Source organism: Drosophila montana, unplaced genomic scaffold (assembly GCF_035044405.1).
Source record: "Drosophila montana isolate Dmon_TW-CO22-7 unplaced genomic scaffold, ASM3504440v1 contig_1853_1, whole genome shotgun sequence".
NCBI classification, from domain to species: domain Eukaryota; kingdom Metazoa; phylum Arthropoda; class Insecta; order Diptera; family Drosophilidae; genus Drosophila; species Drosophila montana.
Window position 1 is genome coordinate 1314696 of NW_026996772.1, and position 14306 is coordinate 1329001.

The following is a 14306-nucleotide window of genomic DNA, read 5'->3' on the forward strand; positions in this document are numbered from 1 at the left end:
CCTTGCTGAAACTACGGTCAGGTGGCTCCACAGATAAGCAAAATTTCAATTAATCACAATGATTAATGTTAGCCTTGAATGGCAGCCAAAAAACACCAGAAGAAACAAAATTGGTTTGAAGCAAGCAGCCTCCTTTTAGCCAGATAAAATCTGGATAGTCAACCTGTCACTGTGCTGCCAGCCGTTGTCAACGGGCCAAGAGTCCATATATGTGGCATGACTCAAAGAAATCAAATTCAAAAGCTAACACACGGCAATAATATATTTCTCATATCACTTGCTATCAATTAGCGCTAGAAACGCGTCAACTCTAAAGCGCGATACGACACATGCTCTTAGCCAACTATTAAGGGGTTGCGGCGGGTGTGGGCTAGGGCTGAGGGGGAGCGGCATAGTGTGTTGGACATAAGTAGCAACCAGAGTAGATAGAGAGAGGGAGAGAGCGAGAGAGCGAGAGAGAGAGAGAGGGAGAGCGATAGACGTTGTCCACATTTTCTTAGTGAATTGGTCGCCTTAGCCCAGGCAGGCGAAAATGCGGCCGTCTGTCTACGAATTTTTGGCAGCAATCAAAATTATTGGACGGCCCCCAAAACAAAGGAAAACAACAACAACAACAACAACGAGAGCAGTAAACGCATTTAAACAACAATGTCTAGAAAAATTAACACATATTTTTGCGGCAGCCGAAAACTATTTTAAAATACTCATCAAGCGAAAAATGAAAAGCGAAAAGCAGTCTACAATTTTACAACACAGTTCACCGCAGTTCAAATGCCCTACAAATCTTATAAAGGTCTAACGATAGCAACAAATTCTAAAACAATTTTCTATGCCCCTACTGCAGTTGTCAATATCTGTTGCCCTTAAAAACCAAACTTTTTTCTACTTGTTATTATATTAAATATATTTCCTGTCTTAAGAGATTATCCGATTATATTCTGGAATATGGCTTTTATCTTATAGAATTCATCGCACTGACTAAAGCGTATATTCCCTGCGCAATTGTATCTTATCGCATATATAGCTTCAATATATCAGCATTGATTACGAACGTTTCTTTTTTTTTTTGTTATTTTTACCATTTCCAATCTAAAGTTCCCCAAAATCCCCCAAATTTATAAACACATGATATAACCAAACTAGATATGCTCACGAGATCATATTAAAGTCTAGCATGGCTTTTCATAGCGGGAATATAAATACATTTTGATTTATTTATAGCAAGCCCAACTATTTATCAGTCTGTCATATATTTTGGTATTTGAATAATAATAATAATGCATTAAAATCGATAACACAAAAAAGAAAAAGAAAATAAAAAGGCTTAGTTCCTAAAAGTTCTTAAGTTCTTTAACGCAACTTTTGCGGCTTATATTGTGACAAGTCAGGCGATAGCATTGATGTACTCAATGCAGGGTATGCCACAATATTGTCTGTGGAAATTCATCAAATTGTTTTCAGTTCTTGGGTTTTTGTTTTTGCGGCAATGCTAAGTGCTTGTGTCGCATAATTCACGCACAGCGTAGTGCAACAAAGTGTGCGTAGTTGTATCTCATAGATACGCGTTAAGCGTTTTGGGTGTCACTGGCTCTACCTCTCTCTCTCTCTCTCTCCCTCTCCCTCTCCCTCTTTCTCTCCCTCTCTCTCTCTCACTGTGTATCTGTGAGTCTTTGTGTGCTGGTTTGCAGCTGGGCTTGGGCTTAGAATTTCATTTTGGTGGCCATTAGATGTGAAACTTATTTATTTATAAACACACACAACGCGCAGTCGAGTGTATGAATTCTGTGCTCTGAAACAACGAAGACAGGCGACAAATTTAACGATAAAAATAAAAATAAACCAAAAGCAAACAGAGACCAAATCCGCTGGCCAGCCAAAGCCAAAAGGTGCAAAACCAGGACATAAAATATTTAACGAAAAATTAGTATGAACAAAAGAACGCAACAAAAAAACAAAAAAAAACCAACAACCAAAAAGAATATCATAATAATATTAATAACATGAGCAGAAGCCATTCTCCGTATTTTCACTGTGTGCTTAAAATTAATTCATTCTTTTCTACTCTTTGCGCGTTAATTCCAACAGTTTTGGCCGCTTTTGCAGCCTTCAAAGCGGCCGCTTACCAAATTCCAGACAAGCATACCAAAAAATCTCTGAAAAGAAATTAAAAAAAAAAAACATCACGCATACGCATAAGTAAAAAAAAAAATAAAATAAAAAAAAACACAAAACCAAAAGCTAAAAAGCAATTAAAAACGAAACAAATTGTGCCGTAAGTCAAGTTGGGGGCACTCGCCCAACTACCACACACCGAACCCCACAAGCAACTGCAAAAAAAAAATACAAAATACATTTAAAAAACAAGGAAAATAAATAAAACAGCAACAGCAATAATATACGCATCGCAACAAGAGGAAGGTCGTCAGAAACAGCGATACAAAAGGTAATTTAACAGCAAACGGAACAGAAACTACAAATAATATAATTAACTTTAAAATAATTATAAAACTACAAATTGCAGCTGAAACTCAAACTCAAACTCAAACTCTAACTCAAACTCGAAGCGGTAAACTCAAACGTTAACTGCAGTTGAAGCTCGAAACACTCGAAATTTTGTGCAAAATATATTCGCACAACCGCTAAGGAAATACGGATCAGACATTACGCATCCGCCGTGTGTGCCCGTCGAGAGCACAGGATATTTGTCTGTGCTCATGTTTGTTGTTCTTGTTTGCATGTTCAACATTTGCACTCGGTTGCATTTAATTCAATTTGCGGTTAAATTTTGTTAGCCAACATCTCTTGCTCAAAATGAGAAGTTCAATGCGTTATATACCAAATATATACATATATTATATATATGTGTGTAACAAATAGCAATTATTTGCTAGATCTTATGCGAATGCAACGGCATGGACCTCATATTGTTGCCCAAGCCAATAATGATGCACATTTGTGACTATATTCATATATTCATAGGGTTTTCAGCTTAATTGGAGCTGGCGAAATAATTGCAGTTTGCTTCAATCTAATTAAATGCGGTGTATCAGCATTTGTCTTAGACCAGGCACACAATTTCTCGGGTACTCAGTTTATTCAAATTGCATTCCAATTAAAATGCGAACAAAATATCTTACCCATCGATCAATAAAATTAAAGCGTCTTTTAAAGCTTCTGTTACTTGACAAGATGCCAAATTAAGTTTTCTTTGCTTGCACGGCTCCTGTCAAGTAAACGTCAACAATTGTTTTGGCGACACCTCAACGACAGCCTGACAGGGCATGTTGATATTTAATAAAACGCATAGTTAACTGTCAGTTTCCAGATGTTTAATTTTTCTTTTGGCTGCTGACATATACGTCTGCATATTTACATGAATGTGCATTCTTCTTCAGGCAGTCGACGGCTAACTTTACACAGATAGCTTTGGCTGCTGAATAAATTGTTAAAAATGGTTGTTAACTTTGACAGTTACTTGACTAAATGCTGAAAGAAACTTGACTAAATACTGAGATAAACGTCAGAGAGGTAGCATCGCAGGATTAATTTGATGCTTCGGTGCATACATTCTCGATTTTAATATTCTTGAGTTTATCCAACCTGTGAAGAGGTATCAAAAGTTGATTAACTTTGCAAATCATTTGTGCATTAGATTGATTACAATGATTGCAACTAATTTGATTCAATTTAAGGCCCATGCATCTATTTTCTATGTGACTTTAAATGTTTACACATCCACGCGCACACACCCACACACACACACACACACACACACACACAAACACTCACTTGCACTCAGGCGTCAAAGCTGAGGCGCCACTTGTGAGTCTCTCCCACACGGACACGCACACACGCACAGCCAACTGCAAATGCAATTGCTGTAGCTTCTTCTGCCGCTGTTGATGAGCCAGATAATTGCCACATGATTGCCTTGTAAATTATACAATGCCGCACATAAGTTAGCCCACTTGCTACCTATTTGCGGTTTGATGATTTATTTTTCGTGCATTTGATATGGTTGCCACTTAAGGTACTTATATATATATATATGAGAATATACATATTTTGGGCGGACTGTTTTGCCTACTAAGTTAATCACGCTGGAGAAATGCGACACGTTTCATAATCGTATCGCTGGCCGCTAAAGCTGTTTAAAGCAGCGGGTCTTAGCCAGGCCCGATAAGATAACTGTGCTCGCCCACGGGCACTAGATAGTTGAAAACAGCAGCGACTTAAGACTCGGGTCTCAAGTATTGGGCCGCAACACGCATAAATTGTTTGCACTGTGCGACAACTTTTAACCCGTATCGCGCACAAGTTGCATGTAGTACAATGTTAATGCTTGTTCACAGTAGCTGAAATCTGAACATCAATTAATAGGCGACATTGTGGCTGTGTAGCACATTTTTATCAGCCGACATCCAGGCTCAGTTCACCGCCCCCGCGCCACGCCTCACACTGTCGCGCTCTCTTTTCGAGATTTGAGCTGTTTGATAAGCTGCGACACATGTGTGCGTCGATTGTGATAAGATTGAGATAAAGTGTTAACTTTAAACATATGCCATTTTCTAAATATATATGCTCACAATAGGTGTCTGTGCGTGTGTGTGATTACTTCTCGACATGACTGTGCTGACTGCCAACTGCCACACTGCCAAGCGGCTGAGGCGACGCCCCGCACTCATCACAAGTGGCCTGCACTTCAGCGGCACTTAAAGGATTTGCATTTACAGTGTCAATTACTGTTATGCAATTGCGACGGACAGCACACTCGAAAGCCATAGCCAATCCATTCGCTATCCAACACTCTACCGAGCAGACACTGCCGCTGCCTCTGCCTCTGCCTCTGCCTCTGGCTTACTTTAAATACATTTTGCAGTTGATTGGCAAATTAAGACAAATTTGTTGAAAATTGCTCACATTTTGTCATAGAAAAATGTAAAAAAAAAAAAAAAGTGAGTTTGCCTGGCAGCTGAAAGATGGCTGTGGATAAATTGTGGGTGGGGTTTTTCGTTTTGGGTGTTTGGTTGGTTGCTTGATTGCTTGGCGTGGCATGAGGCATATGCGCCTTAAGGCAATATACATTCAAATGGATGAAGCAAACATCTACTGAGGTTGAGGTTTCGCATGCTTCTGACACACACACACACACAGAGTAACACACTCTGCCATTCATTTCCCCATCCCAAGTACTTGTACTTGGCTAATATGAAATGTAAGAATTGCGTCCTTTATAAACTTTTCTTACGCAATTGCAACAGCGTAAAATGCCAAAGAACTTGCTCTTGCAACTTGTGGCTACAGCTGCAACAGGATCCATTCAAAAGGCTGCATTCATTTCATTCATATGCGTAATTGGTTTGAAACTGACGTTTGCTATTGCAATTCCACACATTCAGCACATTGTGGCTAGATCCTAGGCCGGTGCGTGCTTATACAAACCATTCAACTGCTGCTCATAATCTTGTTTTTGTCCATTTAACCATTGAAAATGTGTAAAAAGGGAAATAGATGCAATTTGCTTTATAAATATATCATACGCAGCGCAAGCTTATCAGTTTTTCAATATCTTCTCCCATTTCCATATAATATCGATAAATATATATTTTTAGATATAGTTTTTGAAGCATTAATCGAGGCTCATAAGAGCTGAATATACCAAAATTGGTATGTTGATTTAAAGTATTTCATTTTTGAATACTCTTCCCCAATTCGCTGACAATTGACGAAAAAACAGCTTATTTTCAAAGGTAAGCTATGAGCCTTGGCATTCACATACTTTTGTACGTCATATTTGTGCCCATAAAATCGAAATAAAAATTTTCATTTATGATTAGGTTCGGCTCTTTTTTGGTTAACACATCCGATTTAAGGTTCGATTCGAAGTAACCTACAACAAACAATAAATAGAAAGTCGGCTTGACTCAAACCCGATTCGCAGCTTTTCTATTTATTTATTCCTCAATTTTCATAAAAACACTTCAAAGCCAAAATCAAAAATTCTATACAGAACCGATTCCATTTGAATAAGCATGTGATTTTAAAGCTGACAAATCTTTTGGTTGACGTATGTGTTCATGGCTATTAAACACTTAATAAATGCCTAAGTAAATAATTAGTATAAATTGTTCTATTTGAAGAATGTTTCTCGTATACACGATTATTTCAATCAAGACCAATCGCTATTGTGATAAAGTGAAAATCTATTGCGGCACTCTCAATAATAGCTGGCATCAAATTACGCTTGAATAATCAACATGATTCAGTTGTATTCGTTGTTGAGCACTTGTTGTCGAATAAATATTCGTGGCTCTTCGTTTGCCACCGACCAACCCGCCCAGCCCGATGTCAATCATTAATTTGGGTTGGCAAGTATATTTATTTGTACTTAGCATTTCCATCTAATTTGTCACTCAAGTTGCCTGTGCAAAACAATTTTCCTCAATTTTCTTGCATTCACTTAGCATTCACTTTGTACTCACACTGTTCGTTATTTTCAATTAACGTTGCTTTTCCTCGTGCTGGCATTTGGCTGGTCGGGCACTAATTACAAATTAAATTCATCATATTTTATAATGTCAAGCCGAATTGTTGCTGTTTTCGTGCATATGAATGGCAGCGCTGCCAGTGTTGCCACTAGGTTAAAATTGTTTAATTTGCGATATTGGCAAATTGTTGTTGTTGCCCATAAAATGGCTGACTTTTGGCCATACGAACTTTAACTTGACACAAATTGCAGGCCCTAATTTGCCATTAGCACGCCACAACCGCAATAACAACAACAACAACAACAACAACAACAACAACAACAACAGCAACACAAAGAACAACAACAATAATAATAATAATGTCCAGCACAATAAATGACTAGCGACAGGTTGGCAGCTTCGATTTGCGTCTCAGTTTGGCATTTTTTTTCTCTCTCTTTTTTTTATGCAAATTGGTTGCCCAACCTGAACCTGAGACCACACAAAACCTATAAATAATCAATATGTGCGTGCATGTATGTCCGCGCGTGTGTGTGTGCGTGTGTGTGTGTGTGTGTGTGTGTGCCGTGGGAACATTTATGGCTGCCATTTTCTATTGGACGAGTTTATGCAACATGCCAAAAAGTGAGGCTCGCTTATTGATTGATTAGAAAGGTTTATCAGTAGCACGATTGCCAAAATGTATTCATTATTTGCTGCCCCCGACGCGTCTAATTTAATGACAAAAACTTTTCAGCTGTTATTAAATGGGCGTGTGTCTAACCGTGTGTGTGTGTGTGTGTGTGTGTGTGCTTGCCTTTTAAGTCAAGCAAAAGTTGTAGCTGCAACCACTAAAGCCAATTAAGCCTAGATACCCGGCGTGTATAATTTAACAAGAACTAAGTGCAAAATAAATGTCACACACGCACACTCACGTACACACACACACAAGCTAGAGCTTTAATAAATATCTGTAAAATGAATAATTGCGTATACGCACAATTGCCTTATGTTGTGTGAATGTTAACAAGTGAAGTTCCCAACGCACTTCTATTCCATTTGAGGTTATAATTTAAGCTCATAAATGAGTTAACATTAGATTTATAAGTTGAAAACAACTCAAAGTTAGTTCAATAAGCCCATTCGAGAAAGTTTCCCGTTGACAAACTTAGACTGGCTGGACTTTACACTGCGCACAGTGTGCAGAGAGCGGATGCTGCAGAGTCGAGAATTCGACAAGTAAAATGGAACTACACTTGGCCAAAGATCGAGTGTGCACAGCCAGATCATTATATTTAAAATTGCATAGAAGGGGAATTAAAATACTTTATTTAACTAACAGCTTATGCGGTATTTCCCAAGACTGTCTACACAGACGATATTATAATTTTGAACAGCTGCAAATATTTTGATTTGAAAAAGTAAATATTGAAGAAAGAGAAAAATTAAATGTATGTATGAGCTGCATATAAATAGATTTTCTAGATGTTACTCAGTGGATTCTATCACCTTGTCATCTTATATCTATCCGGATGTTACTCGTACAAGCCGCAGCACTTCTTAAGACCCAGCGACTTGTGTGTGTATATATATATGTGTGTGTGTGTGTGTGTGTATTTCTTGAGGCAATGGGGAAGTCGAGGATGTGGCCTGCTTTATGTTGACAGAGATTATGTGACAATAAGCTTGGATAATGCATGTGGAGGTGGCCTTGGCTGGGCGGTTGGGGGAGGTAGCTAACAAAATAAGGGCACAATCTTGTTGCGGCTCTTGTTGCTTGCCGCTGCCGCTGCTGCTGCTGCTGCTGACGCCGAAGCTGACGTAGCAGCGAGCAGCGAGCATCTAACAGCTGTCAATTGTGTAAATATTTTGTGCCAAAAGTACAAATAGAAATGCCATTCGATAAATCGAGGCACATGACTAGCCTTGCATTAACAGCTGCAAACTTGTTTCTTGTATCTTGTTCATTCCATATTGTATCTTTGTAATGTAAAATCAAACAGCACATTAAGTGCTGGGGAATTCGCTGTCAATTACAACTCAATTGTTCGATACCAGCACGCCCTGACGAATGCTCCGAATGAAATTATATATATTATTGATAGATATACATATATGTATGTAGGAGTATACATATAAGGGAGTAAGGTTAGCTACTAACAGTCAGTTAAGTTGTCTAAGTGCAACCTTTTGATGTCATGTTACTTTTGCAGCTTGTGTCTTCCATGCGATGTGGAAATGCAAATTTCATTGGCATCTATGCGTTTCCCAGGCGCTCAACGTTCTCGTTGCAGTTGCCGAGAATTTCGAATCGCATGCAAATTGAGTTGACTGTCAATTACTCAGCAGCTGGTCCAATTCAACTGTCATCTCAGTGTATCTACTGTGCGTTCGGTTCGATTATCTATGGTTTTTGTGCGCGTGTGCGTACGCATGGCATTGCATATATGTATGTACAATAAATGCTCGGCTAGAACATCAGACCGCAGAGTATCTGTTAGCCCAAAGCGCGTTTGACGTTTATTAAATGACATTTGGTAGCCGCATTCAAAATTCCCATGCCTTGCCATGCACATTGTCTTCTTCATTATTGTTTGCATTGCGAAAACTAATAAGCAAATCTTTCCGCACTTACATATTTACTGGCGTCTATCCACTGTTGCGTTTTGGCCATTGGCAATTAAAGCTCAATCAAATATTGGGCATCGATTTTCGACCATTGAAATCGCTAGCCAAATCGACGGTCAACATTTCACACCTCTGGTGAACTGCGGCAATATAATAAATTGTGCATTTAATGCTGCAAACGTTTCACAAGTTTATTGCAATTCCCGGCGGAGAGCTCATCGATTTACGTTATCATCGATATGCGAAAAGAAACAGCTTTGCATTTTTAATTGGGCGATTAATTCGCAATATTCATTTACAGATTGTTAAAGTGCTATGTCGATTTATTTTGAGAGCCTTTAGCTGCTCTGTGAGTGCACTCGAAAACATTTAAAACATCGAAAATCGATGAGTCAATTGACTTGTGGCTGGTTACTGGCGGCTCTTCTGTGTGTGGAGCATGTAAATGCTGAGCATTATTTTTATTCACATCTCGTTTTTCCGTGTACTCGATTGATATTGGCAACGGCTGGCTTTCAGTCTATGTTGAGCAACTTGAAGCCAAACAATCAAATTCAATTATTTCAAGACGTCGCCGAAAACGCGACGCAAACGCAATTTCAAAAGTTGTTTTTTTTCTGTCAATTGTCGACACGAAATGGAAAGGAAGAACGCTTGCAATTTAATTTTAAAGCGATTCAGCTTCGAAAAGAAACACGTTTCGATATAAATTGTGTATATCGATATGCATAAGCATTATCGATATGTGGTTTTTCAAACACACACTTGAACAACACTTAACCGACCTATTTGTATTCACCACACTTTTCGATATAAATTAAGCATATCGATAATCGTAAGCATTGTTCATATGTGCTTTTTCGATATAAATTGTGTATATCGATATGCATAAGCATTATCGATATTTGGTGTTTCGAATACACACTTGAACAACACTTAACCGACATTTTTGTATTCACCACCCTTTTCGATATAAATTATGCATATCGATAATCGTAAGCATTGTTCATATGTGCTTTTTCGATATAAATTGTGTATATCGATATGCATAAGCATTATCGATATGTGGTTTTTCAAACACACACTTGAACAACACTTAACCGACCTATTTGTATTCACCACACTTTTCCATATAAATTAAGCATATCGATAATCGTAAGCATTGTTGATATGTGCTTGTTCGATAACATGCTTGATTTTTCCAAAAACTTAGCTGAAATTTTTGCATTTTCCATGCAATAACAATTTTGAAGCTATTAATTGCCTTTTAATTATTCGACACACTTGCTGATAACATCGTTAGGGCATATCGCAGCCTCTTAACGAAATAAATGGGTTTATCGATATGCATATGAATTGAATTAAACAAGTGAATTCATATAAATCGCCTTTTTAACTGAAATTCATTCATCATGTTCTCTGCCAATTGTATCAATATTCAATCAATTTCTCTTATTTATCATATCAAATTGATCGATTGCATAACAATCACAACTGTTGATTGCCACTCTCATCTCGAAGTGGAGCGGCATGCGGCATGCGGCATGCGGCAGTCGTCAGCAACAGTTGCCGCCGGCAGGTGTGGGTCGCATAAGGCGGATAGCCATAGCTGGCCTGCTGCTGCCATTTGCCGATGCCATGTTTTACAGCTCATTGTGCCGTGGACAAAGGCGCAATGCTTTCATTCGGGCCATCAAAGCCGGCAACCAGCAGCAGCTGGCGTGCCAGCAAACCAGCCAAGTAATGCGATGCTGCCCTAAGCCCTGCTCATATACACATGTACGACACATGATAACAGCATTGTAATTAACGGTATGCAGCCGCAACATCATCATCATCATCATCATCATCAACATCAGCATCGGCAACAGTAGCATCGGCATCATCATCATCATTGCGAGGGTTATGCTCCTGTCGAGCTGTTCTGCCCCGCGTGGATTTTCTCTCACGTCTTTGACTCTGCACCTTGTGCCACATCCCATTGGCAACCAAACAGACGCCACATGCTACACCTGATATTAATGCCGCCCACTGCAGCTGACAGCAACTGTTTCGTGCCAGTTGACGCTCAATTTGGAAATATTTATGCGCGAGTATTACGCACAATTGTAGGGAACATGAAAGACAAACGAAATAGTACAGAGCCAAATGGCCTCTCGGCCAATCGCCTTAATGGCCAATATATCATCTTAAATGAATGCCACACTGCCCTTTAATTACACTCGACAGCAAAGTTTGCGGGCTCAAATTTAAAGTGAGCAAAAACAGGCGTCTATAAAAATAACAATATGAAAATCAAATCTTATTTTTAAAAGCTTTATACAAATATTTTCTCATTTAGCTGAAAAAAATCTTTTCATTTGTTTATTAGTTCTGTTGTCCAGTGTTTTATTAGCAATAATTGGATTATTTATTTATTTATTATTTTTTTATTCATTAATTTCTATGGCCATTTGGAAATTCTGAATTTGGTCAATTGGAAATCTGTTTTTGCTCAAACAAAATTACGCGCTAATCAAACAATCAAATTATATCGAAATGCCAAAGTGTTCATATTCACAACAACAACAACAAAAACAGCAGCAATATCACGAGCCACAGCAACAACAAAATTCAATAGAACTTGAAAATATTGCCGAATTTTATACAATTTCTTCTTCTTTTTTTTTTTACTATTTGTCTTTTTATGAAGCTCGAGGCAAAGGCGCCAAAAAAATTCGTTAAATCTAATTGAAATTTACGAAAGCGCTACGTGACCTTCTTTTTTTATACCCTGCCATAAATGTTTTGTAATACAATTTTGTAACTTATTGAGGCTTAAGGCTGCACTGAAAAACCTTTTCTGTTTCGCATCCCTCGAAAGCAAAGCAAAACTCAAACTAAGTCGGTGAACACACAAAAAGATAACTTTGCACTATGTGCTCTTTAGTTTGTTTTGTTTATAATGCGATATGTATTGCGAGTGAACGAGCTTAACTAGATCTTTACTGTAGTCTCGTATTTTATTCGGTAGGTCATATGGAGTTGATTAATGCTAAATGCGATATCTTTAATTTAAATAATCCTTTTAAATCCCTGTCTGATATTGAGTCGAATATCAGATAAACATATGAAGTCAATTAAAGCTAAATTTTAAATCCTTTTAGACCCTTCCCAGCTTCGACTTAAGATTGGAAAATCATATAAAATCAATATCAGATCATCATATGAAGTCAATTAAAGCTAAAACTTATATTTAACATTTAAATTATCATTTCAAAGCCTTGACAGAATTCATCATTCATCGGATAATCATATGAAGTCAATTAAAGCTATATTAGATCTTAAACTTAAAAAAATACTTTCGCATCCTCGACATATTGGACTTCATATCGGCTTATCAATTAAATCTTAAGTTGATATCTAAAATTTAAATAATCCTATCAAATCCTTGACAGATTTGACTCAAGATCAGATTATCAACCGTTTGCATACACACATATAAACTTTCTAATTGATTGATGTCTGTTAGGGTATTTCATCTTTGGCTAGCTGTTATATCCGGTTTAAGTTTAAAGTTGTTTGCTCTCAACTTTGCAACTTTCAGGCGCAGCAAGCTCCCCCAACCGCCCCATAAACTTAATTCGGTTGCCAACAATTTAACAATGTTTTAATGGGGCGCCTACACTCTGAGTGGTTGCCGTTGCTTCTGCTTTTGGTTGTGATGTTTTTGCTGTTTTTGCTATTTTTGCAGCCGCATAAAGTTTTAGCCAAACATTTAAATCCAAGCCTTTTTCTCATTTCGAATTCCTTTTATTTTTCACCTTCTATTTGGCCCCGACCAGCTTTTGATTGGCTGCCTGGCACAGCTCCATGGCGGCCATTTTGTTGTCGCTGGTTTTTGTGTCTTTTGTGTGTAGCTGCTACCTGGCGCCAGCTACCTGTTGTATATGAATTTGCAATGAGTTTTTGATTAGCTTTTGACATACATAACTAAGCAACAACAAACAGACAGCCAGCCAACCAGTCAGCCAGGCAGCATGCACTACAATAATCTTCAATGGAATCAAATGCAAAAGTTTTTGCGGCCATTTGCAACTTTTGCCATGACCACTTTTAAGTGTGTATGTGTGTGTTTGTGTGGGTGTGCGTGCGTGTGTGCTTGTGCTTGTGCGAGTGTGCGGGTGTACTCATGGCAAAGTTGCCCAAAGAGCAAATACTAATTAATTAAGCTGAAACTCTATTTAGTTGAAGCAAAGCCCCAACATCGAATCAAATCAAATGAAGCTGATTAAATACTAGACGAAACTGAGTCACATTTGAGCTGTGTATAAAACCCCAAATAAGTAACAAAAACAAGTTGGGCATTCATGGGAAACCAGAGTATTATGTTTAAAACAAGCCCAATTAATATTGTTGCCGTTCCCAATACACGACAGACTGTTGAAATTTAGATAGTGTTTGCTTATCCACTAGAATATAGTATTATCGCCCTTGGCTAGTTTGCCCGATAGCTAATGTTAATGTGTATGTTATTGCCTTTTAAACAAACTGATAAGCGCTTCAAAACAAATAACAACTAGTTGTTAACTATTAGACATTGCTTTAACAATGATTTTGATTTACAGTGCTCGGATGCTTATCGCACTGTGATAGTTGTTGTTATTAAACAACGAAAACATCAAATGAATCGATGTCTATTAAGTATCCACACCAACAGATTCTGACTTTGATATGAACAGCTCATGATAATATACATATATATATATATTTAGTGATATTTGGTTAGTTGGATATTGATGGGAAGCAAGACTTTAGAATATGCATAAATGTGGCTTGATTTCTATAGCAGTCAATCAATTTTATGGCAATTTATCGAATTAGTGGATAGGCTGTTGAGCATGTACACAAAACTTTTGTGGCGAAAGGATTCAATTATCTGCAAGACTTATGTATGCGTCGATAAAATGATCGAGAATGTCCAATAGCAAGATATAGAAGATATCGAAGCCAATGCTGCGATTGCAATAAACATGTTCTGGCGCAATTTTAATAAAGAAGAATTTGATTAAATTAATAATTTAATATATTAAAGCATCGATAGGAATATCGATAGTATAAAATAGCAGGAAATTAACGATAGCGAATCGATTAACATATAAATATCTTAGTTAGGATTGAAAAAGTAAGAAAAAAGGGAATTTATTTATCGAAGAAGCTTCATTTAAATTT

The 14306-nt window shown here is 37.7% G+C and overlaps 1 protein-coding gene across 7 annotated transcripts in view; it reads left to right on the top strand.

Moving 5' to 3' along the window:
• Positions 1-14306, top strand: part of dnc (phosphodiesterase dunce) — a 144333-nt gene that overhangs the window by 21222 nt on the left and 108805 nt on the right. For 2 of the 7 annotated variants that reach the window (XM_064700702.1, XM_064700704.1), the window contains exon 1: positions 2290-2443. The exons of 4 other annotated variants lie outside the window; for them this stretch is intronic. The gene's annotated coding sequence lies outside the window, so the exon portion shown is untranslated. Of the gene's footprint in view, positions 1-2288; positions 2444-14306 lie in introns of those variants that run through there. One more of the 7 variants, XM_064700703.1, reaches the window with a different exon arrangement.